We start from the raw sequence: 16,756 nt of genomic DNA, 5'->3' as shown, positions 1-16,756 counted from the left end.
GTGGAGTCTCCCTGTCTCTGTCTTAGTCTCCTGCGCCCTGTCCCCTCCAGGAGGCGAGTGGGGTTGGGCGGGGAGGCGCTGAAGTCGTGGCACCCGTGCGATGAGATGCGGGCCGCACGTCCTGCCGATAAGCGCCACGCTCAAGCACTGGACGGGCACGGAGCAACTTCTCGGCGACTGGGTGTCAGCCAGCTTGCTTCCTGAGAGCTCGGTGAGGGTGACGAGCGTGGCACACGTCCCCACCGGCAACCCCCCGGCCTCTAGGCGAGGAGGTGGCCGGCAGCGGGGTGGCGGGGGCCGCGGCCTGGGCGCCCGCCAGCCCGGGACGCGCACGGCCCTCCAGCCTCAGCCGCCCCATCCGCACGGCGGACCGTGCCAGGTGCCCCGGCTGCACGGAGGGCTAGAGTGACTGCTGTGGCTCGCGCCCCGTTGCAGTGGTCACGGGAAGATGAGCTCACCCGTGCCCGAAAGGCCATCCACCGAGTCAGGCGGTGGGTCTGGCCTGTGGCTCGTGGCCGGCCAGCGCCCGGCCTGGCGACCCCTCTCCCTGGCCCTTTGCGACCCTCGGCCGCGCGCCTGGCTGAGCGCCTCACGGACGGCTCCCGTCCCCGCACGTGCCGGTGAACTTGGCCTGCAGGGGGAGGGGCCGGCTGGGCGCGGGTCTGGGGGTTCCCTTCGAGCTGCCTGCTGGGCCTGCGCTTGGGCTTCTCCTTGGAGCTGGCTCGCCTCGCAGGTCGCCTCATTACCGAGAGCCGCGCAGACGCCCCGATGACGCTCATTCACTGTGTTGTGTCTGTGTGAGGTCCCTGCGACCTCCGCCCCGGCCACGCCGACCACGATGGGGCAGCTCCCCTTCCTCACAGACCCCGGAACCCACGCTGCGGCCCCACCCGCCCTCTGCCCGGGGGAGCGCGACGACCCAGCGCGGGCACGTCTCCTCCTCCGCCGGCTGCAGAGGGTCCACTGCCCCGTGTGTCCCCAGAGTCACGGTGTTGACCTGTCATTCGGGACGGATCCTTTTTGTTTTGACCACGGAGAACCTTGCTGGTGTTTCTGAGAAGCTGTGATTAATTTCCAGTATTACTGGACACGACCGACTCTTGGGACGTGGATTAAATACCGGATATGCAGCAAGGCGTTTGCTTCCAGAACGTGGCAGCGTCTGGGACCCCGCAGGCGGGAGCGACGCTCTGTGGTGTTTATGAAATTTTTATGACTTATCTTTGTTTTAGTTTTTTGAGAGAGCGAGTGAGCAGGAGAGGGGCGGGGAGACAGAGAATCTCAAGCGGACCCCACACTCGGCGCAGAGCCTGACGTGGGGCTCAGTTCCACGACCCTGGGATCGTGACCTGAGCCACAATCCAGGGTTGGGCGGTCGACCGACTGAGCCACCCAGGAGCCCCTGAAATTTTATTTTAAAGTTTATCTACTTATGACTTTCGTCTTCTCATCGAGGTGAAATTCACGCGGCACGAAATCAACCATTTTAACGTGTGCTGAAAATTCAGGGGCCCCCGGGGGGCTCGGTCAAGTTAGGCATCTGACTCTTGATTTTGGCTCAGATCGTGGTCTCACGGTTTGGGAGCTGGAGCCCCGCCTGGGGCTGTGCGCTGCTGGCGCGGAGCCCGCTTGCGATTCTGTCCCACTCCCCTCTCTCTGCCCCTCCCCTGCTCGCCCCTGCTCGCAAGCACTCTCTGCCTCTCAAAATAAATAAACTTAAAAAAAATGCCTGAAGTGTGCAATTCAGAGGCAGTGAGTTCATTCGACGTTGTGCAACCATCACCCCTATTGGTTTCCCAGAGATCCCGTCAGCCCTGAAAGCAAACCCCGCAACCGTTCGCCCTCACGCCCCGCCCCGGCCTCCGCCCATCCGCTTGGTCCGCACGGACTTACCGATGCCGGCTTGCCCATCCACGCGGAATCACACGGTGTTTGTCCTTTTGCGTCTGGCTTCTTGCCGAAGCTCATCCGTGTACAGCAGGTGTCAGGGCTCACTCCCTGCCGGGGCCGAGCAGCGTCCCACTGCGTGCACGGACCACAGCTGTTCACTGCTTCATCCGTTGGCGGGCATCCGGGCTGCGTCCGCCGTTGGCGTCCGACCGGTGCCGCGGGCACGCTCGTGCGTACAAGCATTGGTTTGAAGGCCCGCTTCCTCTCTGGGGAACTGCGGGGGCACGTGGTCACCCGACCCCAAGGTTCCGAGGAAACCCTACACTGGTTTCACAGCAGGAGGGTATCGGGTCCCGGTTTCCCCACATCCTCACCAACTTCTGTTGTGTGCTGTTTTGTGACAATAGGTTCCGGTGAGCATTTCCCTGGTGACCGGTGGCATCGGGCTTGCTCTTTGCTCTTCGATGAGTGTGGGTTGGACGAGGCCACCCAGCTTCTGCAGAGCCTCTGGGGACACTCACCTCTGGGTCCTGAGCCGCTGTGGGAGCGGGGGGTCCCCAGGGCCACCCTGCCACGTGCTCCTGACGGCGTGGAGGAGCGGGGTCTGCGTGAGGATACAGAGATGGTCACCAGAGCGCGGCGGCTCCCGGCCCTGCCGGCCCAGCCCCAGCCGTGGCGCCCACCAGACCCGCCCAGGCCGCCCCGTGTTCCGACACCAGAGGCCAGGGAGACGATCGAGTGATTGTCGTGGCTTTAAACTCCGGGATGGCTTGTTACACGGCTTAGATGACCATACCTGTCGACCTCCCGCAAAGGGCAAGGATCCAACACGAAGGCAGGAAGATGCTGGCCCCTGGCAGCACTGTCTTCTCCCCTGGGGTGACCCCAACCCCCTCACTGTCCCTGGGGTCTTGGGGGTGCGTTTTGGGAGGAGGGGGTGGCATTGGGCTGAGAGCTAACATTATTATTTTTTTTTTTTTTAATTTTTTTTTCAACGTTTATTCATTTTTGGGACAGAGAGAGACAGAGCATGAACCGTGGAGGGGCAGAGAGAGAGGGAGACACAGAATCGGAAACAGGCTCCAGGCTCCGAGCCATCAGGCCAGAGCCCGATGCGGGGCTCAAACTCACGGACTGCGAGATCGTGACCTGGCTGAAGTCGGACGCTTAACCGACTGCGCCACCCAGGCGCCCCAAGAGAGCTAACATTATTTACACGCCATGGGGTGGCCACACGAGCTAGAATGGATCCAAGGACCCGTATGTTCAATGAAAACAATTCCTGGGGCGCCTGGGTGGCTCAGTCGGTTAAGCGTCTGACTTCGGCTCAGGTCATGATCTCGCGGTTTGTGGGTTCAAGCCCCGCGTCGGGCTCTGTGCTGACGGCTCGGAGCCTGGAGCCTGCTTCCGATTCTGTCCCCCTCTCTCTGTTCCTCCCCGGCTCATGCTCTGTCTCTCTCTCAAAAATAAACTTTAAACACACACACACACAATTCCCAAAGGGCTCGTCCAACAACAGCGAGGCTCCCAGCAGACCCGTGCGAACAGCCCTCCCGCGCACCGTCTGGGGCAAAGTCGAGTCTTTGGAGGGCCAGCTCAGGCCTCGGCGTGGGTCCCGTGGTGGCAGAGGCCTGGCCACGCCACGGCCCAGAGCCGGTGTTCGGAGGGAGGGGTGAGGCTGGGCCCCAGGAAGACCCCATCGTCAGCGCCTCTCAGGCCACGATGGGGCCAGCGAGCCCGCCACACCGGCCTCCCCGCGCGTCCCAGCCCCTTGGGAGCTTTGCTGTGCTGTCCCGGCGTCGCTGGGGTGGGCTTGTGGTCGGCGTGGACGGGGCAGAGCGTGTGGGCTTGGAACCCTGGCTTCCTGCACCTGCCCCCCCCCACCCCCCCCACCCCCCGTACTGCGGGGCGGAAAGAGTTCTTGCCACAAGATCTCTGCCGTCAGGGAACCCGCGGCCCTCAGGCTGCCGTCGGCTCTCGGGGAGGCAGGTGCCGAGACAGGAAAGGGGTGCAGGGTGGGCAGGGGGGCTCAGACCCCACCGCTGGGGGCCCTCCTCCTGCACGAGGTGAGGTGGTCGGCTGGTCGGCCTCCTGGGGCTGGTGGGGGCGGGCGCGCAGACCTTGGGCCATGCCCACACCTCGGTCCTCCTCCTGCACAGACCCGTCCTTCCCTTCCAGCCAAGATTGGAGGATCCCTGTCCCCGCAGGGAGGACCATCCCCTGCCAGACCACCACCACCCGGCCCCCAGGAGCCTCGTAACTCGTCAGACGGAAAATGTCACCTGGCGTTTCCGCTTGGTGTGTGTGATCAGGCCTTCGGCTTCTCCCCAGCCAGGGAGGCCGGGTTCACACTCGTTTAGCCATGTAGCCCAACAAACAAAATCGATGCATTCTCATAAACACCGCTGGCGACTGCTGGCAGGCAGAGCTCTCCGAGGGGCTGGTCGGGAGGCTCTGTCACTGATGGAGGCCCGTTCAGCTGGGGTGGTGGGGGAGGGGCCCCCAGCTCCTCCTGGAAGGATGGCCAGACACAGCGGGCAGGGGTGAGGGGAGTCGTGGAGACGTTCCGTGATTCTTCCAGAAAGGCGGCATTGCACAACGCGAGCTGGCCCTGGAGCTGCCCTGGGGGTGGTCACAGACCCCACTCGTGGCAGTGGGGCCGGGGACTTGGGGACCTGTCTGGGGGCCATGGGCCGAGGCTGCTGGCAGGCGGTGGGAAGGGGGCGAAGGCCTCCAGGGCTGTCTCCCTCAGTGCTCGTTCATTCAACAGACACTCGCGTGCACGCCTACTGTGTGCATACCGGTGTCCCAGGAAGTGGGGGTACACAGGGGGCTCGCCAGACTCCTGTCCCGGCCCTCCTGGGGCTCGTTCTGCGGTGGAGGGGACAGATGGTGAGGGGACTTTAGTCTGGGGTTCTAGAGGCAGTCAGCGCCCTGGAGGTGGAAAGGGAGACGAGCCTGCCAGCAGGGCTGTTGCGCTAGACAAGGGGGCGTCTGAGCAGAGCTGGAGGGTGAGGGGGGAGACCCGGGGCTGTGGGGTGATGGGGAGAGGGCTCCAGGAACAGGCTCGCCAGTGCAAAGGCCCTGGGGCAGGAGTGTGCCTCGGGCACCAGAGACCATTGCGGAGGCCACTCTTGCCAAGAGCGGAGTGAGGAGGGGGTGGCAGGGAGGCGGGGGCAGAGCCCCGGTCCGTCTTGCTGGCTTGGACGCTCTTTCTCAGTGGGGTGAGCACCGTCAGTAGGCCGGGACGGGCGCAGCCTCAGTGGGCTCAGCTGGGCGGTTGTGAGGGCGTCTTCGTGTGTGTCAGCGGCACGGCCCGCTGAGGCTCTTGGAGAGGGTCCTGGGCGCGAGCTGCCCGGGCGGGGGTGGGGCGGTCGCAGTCTGCTGCTCCTGGACCAGGCTGTGTGGGTCCCCGCGTCTCCCGGGGCTCGGCCCAGGGCGGGAGGGCGGGCGGCCTCGGTTCGCAGGCTGAGCCCGTCGGCCGCGGGGAGGGCGGCGGAAGCTCTCCTCTGGGCTCTTCTCTCCGTCTCTGTGGGTCCCGCAGCCTCCTGGAGCCAGACGGGCTGGCGGCCCGGCCCGGGGAGGGGACGAGGCCCTGCCCGCCGGGCTCCCGTCGTGCTGGGTCAGGGTCAGGTCGGCCGTGCAAGACGAATTCAAGTTCTCCCCCCATTTTTCCGAGTCAGGGAAGGCGGAACCCCGGGGCTCCAAGCTGCTACCCGGGTTTGGGGAGCTCGCCCACACCGACCACGGGTGCCGCTTCCGGTGTGCGCCCTGCCCCGGCCCCTGTCCCTGCAGGTGGCTCTGGCACCCTCCCTCGGGGGCTCCTGACCCTCGGCGCCCATGCTGGGGGCCCCGCCCTGCGGGCTGCGCGGCCAGGCGCCTGGCTCTCCGCGTTGCACGGTCAGCGCTCCCTGGGGAGGGGAGGCCCGGCCCCGGCTTCCCCTCCCCGCCTCCGCCCCTGGCTCCCACCCTCCTTCCTGCACCCGCTCCGTGCCCAGAAGCCCACCGCAGGGCGGCCCCGGAGGAGGGGGGGCAAGAGGAGAGCGAGGGGAGGCCTCAGGCGGGACGCGTCCCCGCCCCAGCCCGGGCTGCCTCCGGGCGCCTCCATCCGCTCTGCGCTCAGGTCCGCCTCTGCGGGGTGGGGAGGTGTCCTCCGGGGCCACCGTCACCGGCTGCAGGCCCTACCGGGCAGATGCGGGCGGTTTGAGGCCGTGAGGCTGGCTACAGGGGCCGCGAGAGAGCGAACACGGTGTTGTGACGGCTGGGGTGACGGACTCGGGGCAGACGGCAGGGGCAGCCAGTGGCCGGGGCCTGGGTCTGGGCTTGGAGCCCGGATCCGGGCCGGCGGGGGCCTCAGCCACCCCCTCCCAAGCCTCGAGTCTCTGCTCCTGTCCCCACGAGGGGCCCGGGCACACCGGTGACTGACCCCTGAGCTTCCGCCCGTGGCCCTTCCCTGGCCTGCCGGTCCCCGGCTGCTGGGAGAACCTCAGCACCACGCCGGATGCGGGGGGCCCTCCGCTCGGGGTCAGCAGGCCTCCGCCGGGGCTGGGACTTGGGGGCCAGGAGGGCAGAGGGGCCCCCTCAGCGGAGCAGCGGACACGCCCTTCGAGGCTAGCCATCCACGGCGCCCACAGACCGACGGCTTTCGGGGCTGAACAGAAATGTCTCCTGTCCCGCCCGGAGGCCAGAAAGTGGGGTGTCGGAGGGCTGTGCTCCCCCCGGGGCCCTGCCCGTCCCGGCCACCGCACGGCTCCCCTCCCTACAGGGAGGGTCACAGTCACAGGGATTCGGCCCACCCACTCCGGTCCCAGCTCATTTTAACCTGGCCGGAAACGCCATGGAGACGTCGAAACGCCCAGGGTGCCGGTCGGGGAGGGATTGGGGTTGTGGACGGCAGAGCCACCGCGACGGCGTGAGCAGAAGGGCCGTAGCGAAGGGCGGACGGTCGTCCCCCGGATCCTCCTCGACGGCCTCTGCGCGGCGAGCGGGACACCCACCTGCACCGCGTGGCTTCCCCGGAGGACGCTCCGTGGCTTCCACCTCCGTGGCCTTGGCGCGGAGGGACGGGTTTGGCTTTCCACACGCATGTGGTGGGACCTCTGTCTCGCGGTGTGGCGCAGCCTGGAGGGCACAGGGGCCTTGGAAGGGAGCTGGCGGGCTCGGGGAGGACCCTGCGTGAGCCAGCGTGGAGGCTTCACGGAAGGTTCTGGCTCTCTCACCACGGACACGCGGGACTGGAAGGGCGCGTGGTCTCCCTATAATTTGCTTCGAGAAGTAAGCGGGAGCCCACCTGCGGACCTTATGCTCTGACGCGGGACATCACAGGCCGTTCTAGGCCCGTGAAGGGCATCCTATGTCCCCACGAGCGGGGGTGACGACAGTGAAGGAAGCAGTGGTCTGGCGGGGGGGGGACGCCTGCCTTCCCGTTGAGGGGGCAGCTCCAGGAGGGTGGCCGCAGGGCGGCGGTTTTCCATCTGCGGCTTAGGTCCTCGTGGCTGAGCAGGGTCCTTGGAGCCTCGCGGTCGCCCTCGGCTGGTTAGAGATGCGGACGCGCGGGCCCCGGCAGGCTCCTCTGCCTGCTGATTCTGCAGGTGCACACGAGGCCTGTCTCAGGGCCCCTGGTGCGCGGCCGTCCCCCAGTCCGGTCCGGTCCTTCACGGAGCTGGGGGGCAGCGGGTGCCGGTCCCAGGCGCCATCGGGCACAGGCAGCGGTGGGAAAGCCTCCTTTGGGGTGTGGCCCTCAACCCGGGACACTGCCCAGCACGTCTGTGGCAAGACCTCCTGTGTGTCTGATGCAGGGGTCTGCTGAGCACCACCCCCCCCCGTGCTTCTGGGCCATCGAGGGGGCGTGGCTGGGCTTGAAGGGGGGTGCCGTGGATGGAAGGACAGTAGGCTTCCCGAGAGGACGCCCCTGCCAGCCAGCCCCTCATGTCTCTTTCCAAAAGGACATCAAAGGCAGGGGGCCTCTGAGTCTCTGAGGCTCGGAGCCTTCCACCGGCTGGGTGGGCGCTGGGGGGGTGGGGGCTGGGGATGGGGGTGGGGAGGCTGGCAGACCTGGCTGGGTGGGGGCTGGGGGAGGGACTGGGATAGTCTGGCGTCCACCCCCGGCCCAGATGGGGAATTTATAGACCAGCTTGGTGTTTGATGAGCACAGAGCCCAAACACGTCTTATCAGTCAGCCTTACTCTGGAACTGATTCCGCGCTAAATTTTGTCTCCTTTGTCCCGGTCAATACCTGGGAGCGATTAGGGGCCGCTGGCTCCGCGGCCTGTCTTTGCTTGAAGTCCAATTTCCCGTGTTTAAAGGTGCAAACGCTCTCCCTGCACGATGGAAAGTGCCATTAATTAGCCTTTCTGATGGTTACAGGAATTCTTAATCACACACTTACGTTCTCGGGTTTCTGGGCCGGGCGCCTCCCAGGCAGACCTCGAGCTGCACCCACGGTCGGCGGCGACGGGACGAGAAACGTGATTTCCTTTCCAGACCTAATGACCTCACGAGTAAATTGCCGTCAGCTGGTGGGACAGGCGATCGATCAGCCCTCCTGTCTCCTCGATGCTGCCTCTGGCTCGGAGGGGAGCGTGGGGGCTGCCCGGTCATCCTGGGCCGGCTCCCGGGTCCCTGTGGATCCACACGTGTGGTGAAGCCACTGGCCCCCCGGACCCGATCACAGCCACTCTCCCGACACCACCCACCCAGGTCCTTTTAACACCAAGAGCGGGAAAGTCTCCGGGCAGAGCTGGTTCCGGGCGAGCCCAGGGCCGTCCCGAGCCCTGTGACCACGGCTTCTGGAAGAACGACCTGGACAAAGAGGAGAGAGGCTGCGTCGCAGCCGGGGTCGTGGAGCAGCCACAGGGACGCGGGCAGCGGGAGGTGCATCGCTGCCCCACAGACACATTCACGGACCACCTGCTGGGTGCCTGGTGCACGCGCGAGGCCCGCGGGAAGGCCAAGGACAGGCCACAAGGGGCAGTCAGCCCCCCTCCCCCCCCAGAGACTGACCAGGAAATACTGGGAGAGCCGGGGGCACGTGAAACACTAGCTATGCCTGATGGTCGCCCCGACCACTTTGTACGGGCAGCCGTGTCCCCGTTTGGATGACTCCTGGGCGTTAACAGCAGATCTGGCCGCCCGGCCAAGGGCGGGGAGCCTGGGCCAGCCAGGAGGGGGGTCAGGACAGGAGACCTCTGCCACCCGGGGTGTCTCACGTAGGGAAGTCCACGGGGCCTCCCCCATCCCCTCTATTCCTGGATGTGACAGCATGTCCACCCGGGGCCCTCTCTCCACAATCCAGAAACCTCCACGGCCTTCCAGAGAGACAGCAGGTGGGACTATGGGGCAGCCGTGAGGGTCGCCTCCCACGCCCTGCTCGGAACCACGGGGTGACCACGCCGTGGACTGGCTTAACCAGCACCTGTCCAGCCCTGTTTTCTGTTCTCTACTATTGAGCCAACAAGCTTGTCAGACTCTCTTGCAGCGGGAGGTGGCCATGTGAAACGCGTACCCCCGAGACAAAACCAGAAGTCTCCTGAGGACGTTTGGGAAAGCCTTTGTCCTTCTGATATACACCATTGCTTTCTCCTCCTTCCTCTTCCTCATTTGCATTGCCTAGAAAGTATGTGTGACGGTGGGAGCTGCAGCAGCCATCTTGAGGTCACCAGGAAAGGGTAAGGGAGTCTGAGACACTTGGTCCTGATCTCCTGGAGGCTCTGAAATGCTTCTCCAGGGGCTAAGTGTGTGAGAAAAACGGATAAATAGCTAAATGCTGTCTCGTCAGGTTCCCCGTTTCTCCCGGCCGAGAGAGACTGACCGTCCCTCCCACAGTGGGTCTCTGCTCTCCTTGGAAAGACACTCCCATTCTTGCACAAGTAAGACCAGATTTCCGAGTCACAAATGACCAAAAGATGGGGTTTTGTGTGGAAAGGATTTGTCAGAGAAAGCAAGTCAGGTGCCAGAGGACCTGGCTCTCTGCTTTGTTTTCTTTCTGCCGAGTTCTACCAGAACGTCAGCTCCGTTGGTGGACACACGCCCCTTATAGTTTCTTCAAACAGGGAGGTGGATCCAAATGCCAAGTGAAACGAGCCCATTAAGCCAACAACGAGCAGGAAACACAAGGTGTCCGTTGACGCTGTGCTGTCGATTGACGTAAATGCTGGGAAAGGAGGGAACACACCCAGAGCTGTCTCCAGCAGAAGTTGTGTGTTTTTGTGGCAAATGGCTCGGCTGGTTCTCGGGGCTGGGCCCCCCCAGACGCTTACAGATTAAAGATGGTGGCGGAATGGCTCTCTGAAGCTGGGACGGGGGTCCCGGCTGGGACACCAAGCGCCACGAGGCGGTCCCCCAGGCTGCCCGCGGGTGGCCGGACGGCGTGTACCCAGGTCCCGGGGTCCCCGTAACAAGCGACCACAACTTGATGTCTTCAGGCAACAGACACTTGTCCTGTCACGGCTCCGGAGGCCACGAGCCCAGAGCCAGGGTGTGGCGGGGCCGAGCTGCCCCTGAGGCTGTGGGGGAGGGTCCGTCCTGCCACCCCGGTCCCCCGGCATCACCAGGTCCCCGTGTCCTCAGCCTGTAGGCAGATGCTCTTTTCTCCCCGGCCGGTGCCAGGACGGACGCGAGGCTTCGAGGACGCGGCTCCTGCCCGCTGCCCCCAGCGGCTGCCTGGCCCAGCGTCTGTTTCCACGCCCCGCGTCGTCTGGGGCTTTGCGGACCCCGGTTCTTGTGGAGATCGGGGGCCGCTGGCCTTGCCGGCCGCATGGACACACGGTCCCAGACGCCGGGCTCACGGCGCCGGCTGAATCCCCACAGAGGCCCAGAAGCGGTGCGGCCGTGGGCTGTGGTCGGAGGCACCGGGGGCTGGGACCCACGTGTGCGCTCACAGCGGTGGCGGGGAGCACCCCGCACACCGGAGCGTCGCCGCGGCAGGCCGGGTGCCGAGAGCCCGGAGGGGGGGCCACCGGAGGGTCCGATGAGGCAGCGGACAGGCGTGCACGCACCACACGCGCTGGCGGCAACGGGAGACGCCGGGGGGCCCTTCTGCGCTTTGCTAGCATGCGTGGCTGCTCGAAGGGGACGGCAGGCAGCGCAGAGGGGGGGCGGTGCGGGCGGGTGCGGGAGGACGGCAGTACCAAGGCGGCCGGAGCGCCCGGTGAGCCCACCCCTGGGCTCCCGTAGGAGCAGCGGCGACCTCTGAGGGCCGCGTGCGTCGGGTCCCGGAGCTTCTCGGGAGGCCGGGGCCCCCGAGCCTGTTCGAGATGCCAGTGACGCAACTGCGGGGAGAACAGCCGCGGTCTGTGTGCCGGGACGTCCCGTACGCGGCACACCCGGGCACGGAGCCTCCTCCTCCGAGGTCTGATCAAGCCTGCCCGTTTTTCCACGTGACTTTTCCACGCAGACCCGGAGGTTCTCTATATGTTTCGATATGGTTCTTTACGGTGGGTAGGACGATACCTTTTTGCTCTAAGAAAAGGGGTGCGAACTGTGGTCCCAGCCGGCTCAGAACCTCCGGGGCTGGCTATTTTAAGTGGATAACATAGCCATCATCTTATTGTGCAATTATTAATTATAGCTATATAATTTTTTTAAATTTTTTTTCATGTTTATTTATTATTGAGAGACAGAGAGAGGCAGAGCGTGAGCAGCGGAGGGGCAGAGAGAGGGAGACACAGAATCCGAAGCAGGCTCCAGGCTCCGAGCTGTCAGCACAGAGCCCGACGTGGGGCTCGAACTCACAAACTGTGAGATCATGACCTGAGCTGAAGTCGGACGCTTAACCGACAGAGCCACCCAGGCACCCCTATAGCTATATAACTTAAGCACTCTAATTATTAGTTATTGGCAATAACTATATAATTAATACACTGCTAATTTAAATAGTTTATCTCATTTATAGCAACAGTTAAATCAAATTAATAAAATTGCTATAGATACCATAACAATTATAATTCTGGGAAGATGATAGAATATTATTTTCTTACTATAGTTAAAACAGAAAAGCAAAAATAAGACGTGAAAAATCTGATGCGCTGTGGTGTTGGGGTACGTTTGCTTCCAAACCTTTCGGCGTGCACGGACGAACACATTTCATTCACTAAGCAGAATTACGCTTTATGCAGTTTGGAAATAAGTTTTTCTTTGTTGAGGTACGATTTACATCGGATTAAATGCGCATTCAAGAAAGCGTTTTCAGGGGCGCCTGGGTGGCGCAGTCGGTTGGGCGTCCGACTTCAGCCAGGTCACGATCTCGCAGTCTGTGAGTTCGAGCCCCGCGTCGGGCTCTGGGCTGATGGCTCAGAGCCTGGAGCCTGTTTCCGATTCTGTGTCTCCCTCTCTCTCTGCCCCTCCCTCGTTCATGCTCTGTCTCTCTCTGTCCCAAAAAAAACAAATAAATGTTGAAAAAAAAAAATTTTTAAGAAAGCGTTTTCTGACTCTTATTCATTTCGAATAATTTCACAAGGACGCCGGTGCACCTCCCCCTACACACACACACCCCGCCCCCGCACGGAAGAAGTGAGCCCAGCCCGCAGGTGCTCCGGGCGCCTTGGCCTCCGGCCTGGCCAGTCCTGCCCGCCTGACCTGTTATCACAGGCCCCCCTGACCTGAAACGCAGGAGCCAGCCTGCCGGGGGGACGGGGTGTCCGTGCGGACGCTGCCCCCCCCCCCCCCACCGGATGACACCTCAGAGGCGGGTCCTGAGGTTCCAAAGCACAAAAATTGGAGCCCGCGCGGCTGTTACCTTTGAGAAACGAACCCAGGTCATCAGTCCCGAGCCCGCGGCACGGCCGGGCTCCCCGCTCCACAGTGAGCTTGTAAGTGACCCGCGATCAATTAGTCGCAGAAGACAGATCGCCCTGTCGATTCGAATTAGCACAGATAAGCCACTTAATTTAATCTTAAAATGACTATCAGCTGCTTAAAACAGCAGAAGAAATAAACCAGGCTTCTCGTCCGATTCCTCAAGGCTGTCGGTTTAATGAACTCCGGCCATCTGGGGAGGCCGCTCTTACGGCGAGAGGAGGCGCCGGCCGGCCGTGCAGCGGCAGTTCGGGCCGGGGCAGGTTTCCGGGCGCCACCCCCCTCCGCCGCCGCCCCTGCTCTCAGACCCCCGGGCTCCCGGCAGCTCCCTCCCCTGCTTCCCGGGCCCGGCACACACCTGGGCATCCAAGTCCGACCGCCGGAGTCACGTGCGTGCGAGAACACTCCTCGAGCGTTGAGGCCCCGATCGCCTCAGCGGCTCGGGGCCTCCTCATCACCCTCCCGGCCTGGGTCTCCGGCCTCGCGGGCGTGACGGACGGACACCGGCCCGCCTGACCCTCGTAGTGCCGGTGCACCATCGACAACAGCCACGAAGCTGCGAAAACAGGCACTAAATGGCCCGCGAGGACCCTTGTTCGCAGGCAACAGCCCGGTGAGAAGGCGGGTGGGGACGTGCGGCCGGCCGCTCACGGCTGCGCCGCTGGGGCTCCCTGGGGCGGATGGCAGAGCCGGCAGCTGCGCGAGGGCAGAGCGTGTGCGGGCAGGATGCCCGGCGGGGGCGGCCGGCCACCCTCTGCTGAGCGCCCCGTTCTTGGCGATTGCATCACGTGGAAACCACGCAACGCGGCCGTCACGGGAGAAACCCGCGGGGGGTCACTCAGCGTGGCCCTCGTGGCTGTCGCACCTGCCGATCGGTCTGGGTACTGGATGCACGAATGCCGGTGCGTGTTTCCTTCTCACAGCTTGCAGCTGGCGGTTTCCGTGGGATCGGCGTCCTCTGTAATACTACGGACTCTATTCCACGCACTAAAATACCTGACTGTGGTGCAAATGGCTGCCAATCCCCCCCCCCCCCGCCACTTTCCTCCTCCCAGTGGGAGGCGTCATCCGGGTCTCGGAGCTGGAGCCCCTCTTCCCCATTCTTGTGCAGTCTCCAGCACGGACATCTTCCGGACCAGGATTTGCCAATCTGACTTCTTGCTCTGCTGCCCTTCCGGGGGCGTCGGACGTGCACAGGCGTGGCTGCTCCGGAATGTCGGGCAGAGAGTGGGAGGCCACGGGGGTCCACGTGGGGGGGGGGTGTATCAGCCTATACACACGGAAGCCGCAGCCCCACTCAGACGTGTCCGGCCAGCGTCAGCCGGTGCCCGGCGAACGGCCGGGCTTCGGTCCTGCTGTGTCCCCGCGATGCTCTGTGTGGCCAACAACTCACCTCACGTCTCTGAGACGGGAGCGTGGCTGCGCCCGGGGCCGCCCTAGCGCAGGACCACACACAGGTGGCTGACCCCAGCAAATGCTTCTTCTCTGGAGCCCACGTGTCTGAGAGCAGGCTGTCAAGCGGGGCGGTTCCGGGGCCGGGGAGAGGTTCCGTCCCCAGTCCTGCTAGCTTCTGGTGCCGCTGACTCCTGGGCTTGGAATGCGTCCCTCCCGTCTCTGCCTCCGTCTTCCCCGGCTTCTTCCTCTGCGTGTCTGTGTCCCAACCCCTCCTCCTACAAGGACCTGTCACTGGGTCGGGACCCACCTGACTTGCGGGCTCTCATCTTTACCAATTGCACCTGCGAAGACCTTATTCCCAACAAGGTCGCCTTCCGAGGTTCCAGGTGCCCACGATCTTGGCGGGGGGACCTTCTCACTGGCCGGCCCACGGCCACGGGAGGCATCGCCGAGCCAGTTGGTGGCTGTGGCTCCCGAGCCTTCTGACCCTCGCCTGGATCCCCCCCACCGCCCTGCTCTGGGGCTCCTGTTGCCCTGGGCTTTCCGGGTGGAAAGTGCCACCGCGCAGAGGCGCAGGCCCCTGCCATCCCCAGGCCGCCCTCCAGGCTGTATCGAGAGCCCCGCCTGTGGAGAGCCTCACCCCTAGGCACCGGTCTGGTGAGACGAAGGTCTGTGTGTGCAGGACAGGCCGTCGTGAGGGCCTGGCCACCTAGTGGTCGGGCTCCTGAGTGCGACCCCGGGCCGGCTGTGGGCGCCTGTGATGTGCGCCCGGGGGCGTGGCTGGCGATCAGTCGCCCTCACCTCCTCAGTGCCCCGGGGCCGACCCTCGGGTGGACTCAGGACCCAGGCTGAGGTTCGGGGGAGGTGACATGGCAGGCACCGGCACCAAGGCAGACCTGCAGACAGGACACTGCCCCGTGGCTTCTAGGTGCCGTGGGTCACAACGTGGGTGTTGAGGGCAGCTGGGACACCGTGTTCCTGGTGCCCAAACGTGTGGGGGCCTCCCTGAGCTCCTTCGGGGGGTCTGTGAGTCTCGGGACCAGCACTAAACCCCTCCAGCTGGAGGAACTCGGGGCCCAGGGTCGGCACGACCAGGAGGCGGCCGTGGCCGGCTGTCAGGGCACAGAGAGCCCGTCCCTGCCCTGCTGCCCCCCTGGGCTCCGAGGAGGGGCCCTTCCCCCCGGAAAACCGCGCCCCCAGAGACAAGGTTGGGGCTGTGCGCGATGTCCTGCCGCCTCCTTTCCCAAGCCTCAGGGGTGCCCCGAGCCCGTCCGGGGAAACACGCAGGCCCCAGACACTGTGACGGCCCATCCAGTGGATAACGGCCACCAGTCGAGGAGCCACATAAGAAAGCCACGCCAGCAGGGCTTTTGGAGACCTGGCGACCCCAGGAAACGGCAGCCGTGTCAGGTGTCAATGCAGGGATCCAGAGACCAGCCGGGCCCCTGAGACCGGTCGCCCGACCCCACTCCTGCCACCGCTGTGCTCAGGCCGCAGGGCCAGGGTGGCGGCTGCGTGGGGCCCGGGCGCCCGTGGAGCGGGCTTCAGGCTCCACGTGCACACGAAGCCGTGTGTGGCATCGACGGCTGGTGCCGACATCCGCCTGGGCCACGGAGCACAGGCGTCCTTCTCTGGGCCCGGCTGGGGTGGCGGGGGTGGGGGCTCTTGCCGCCTTTGCCTCCCACGTTCCCTGCCCCTCCTCGAGAGAGCGAGCAGGGGAGTGAATACCCTGGTGAGTGACCCAGGCAGCCCCACGGGGAGGGGCCCGGGAAAGTCTTCTGGGTGCGGCGGGCGTGCGCACAGGACCCTCCTGCGTGGGGCGGGCTCCTTTTTCCGACGTGACCGGAATCCCGGGTAAGCGTTCACTCGGGCTGGGGCCCTACTGGGGCCGGGGCTGCGGGACTGGTGGGGGGTCTGGGCGGTCTGTGGGGGGCCGAGGTGAGCCCCCCTCGCCGCGCATCCTTCCAGAGTGCAGCCGCCGGGCCCTGAGATAGGCCGGTGCCCGGACCCGCACGCCCTCCCTGACTTCTTGTGCCTGCAGCTGGGTCAGGGACTCCCGGACCGGACCTGTGGGCGCTGGAGGCCCGAGGAGGAGGCCTCGGACCCCCAGGACCCCCCATCCCGTTTCCTCTTTCAGGCAGCCCCTCCTTTGGGGCCTCTGCTGCAGGGGGAGGGTGGGGGAGGCTTCCGGGCTTCTCAGAAGAGTCTTTCATCTGTCTGTTGGGTCCCTGGACAGGCCTGGGTCCCCACCGTCCCACCTCACTCCTGTCCTCCCTGTTCCCCCTCCTCGTTCCCCTTCTCGTGCCCTTCCCCCCCCCCCCCCGCTCTCTGGGCCCCTCCACACCCTCCCGTGCCCCTACTTCCCTCTCCGCTCCCCTACCCGCTGCCCTGTCCTTCTCTTGGGGACCCCACCCCCAGGCCAAACCCCAGCTTCTCACAGGATCCACTCACCCAAAGGGCCTCAACCATAAGTGAAGATTCACTGAAGCCATGAACGTTTTTATTAGAACTCAATTGATGTACACGATCAGTTCAAGAGCAGAGGGAAGGGAAAAAGCCTCTGTGCGTTCACTGCTTTTCATCAGAAATGTCTGCATATCAACAGCCTCTCCCGGAGCCCCGGTGGGTTATCACCAATGAACTGTCTTAAACGAACAACATGGGTTTTTTCTGAATT

The 16,756-nt window shown here is 64.4% G+C and overlaps 1 protein-coding gene across 1 annotated transcript in view; it reads right to left on the bottom strand.

Moving 5' to 3' along the window:
• Positions 1 to 6,990: 6,990 nt before the first annotated feature.
• GALNT9 (polypeptide N-acetylgalactosaminyltransferase 9) overlaps positions 6,991 to 16,756 on the bottom strand; it is a 92,158-nt gene continuing 82,392 nt past the window's right edge. The window contains exon 12 of the mRNA XM_045457804.1: positions 6,991 to 7,026. The gene's annotated coding sequence lies outside the window, so the exon portion shown is untranslated. The remainder of the gene's footprint in view (positions 7,027 to 16,756) is intronic.

The sequence above is a fragment of the Leopardus geoffroyi genome, chromosome D3 (genome assembly GCF_018350155.1).
Source record: "Leopardus geoffroyi isolate Oge1 chromosome D3, O.geoffroyi_Oge1_pat1.0, whole genome shotgun sequence".
Taxonomy (NCBI): Eukaryota; Metazoa; Chordata; class Mammalia; order Carnivora; family Felidae; genus Leopardus; species Leopardus geoffroyi.
Note: the sequence above shows the minus strand (reverse complement) of the source record. Positions and strands in the feature narration are given on the sequence as shown.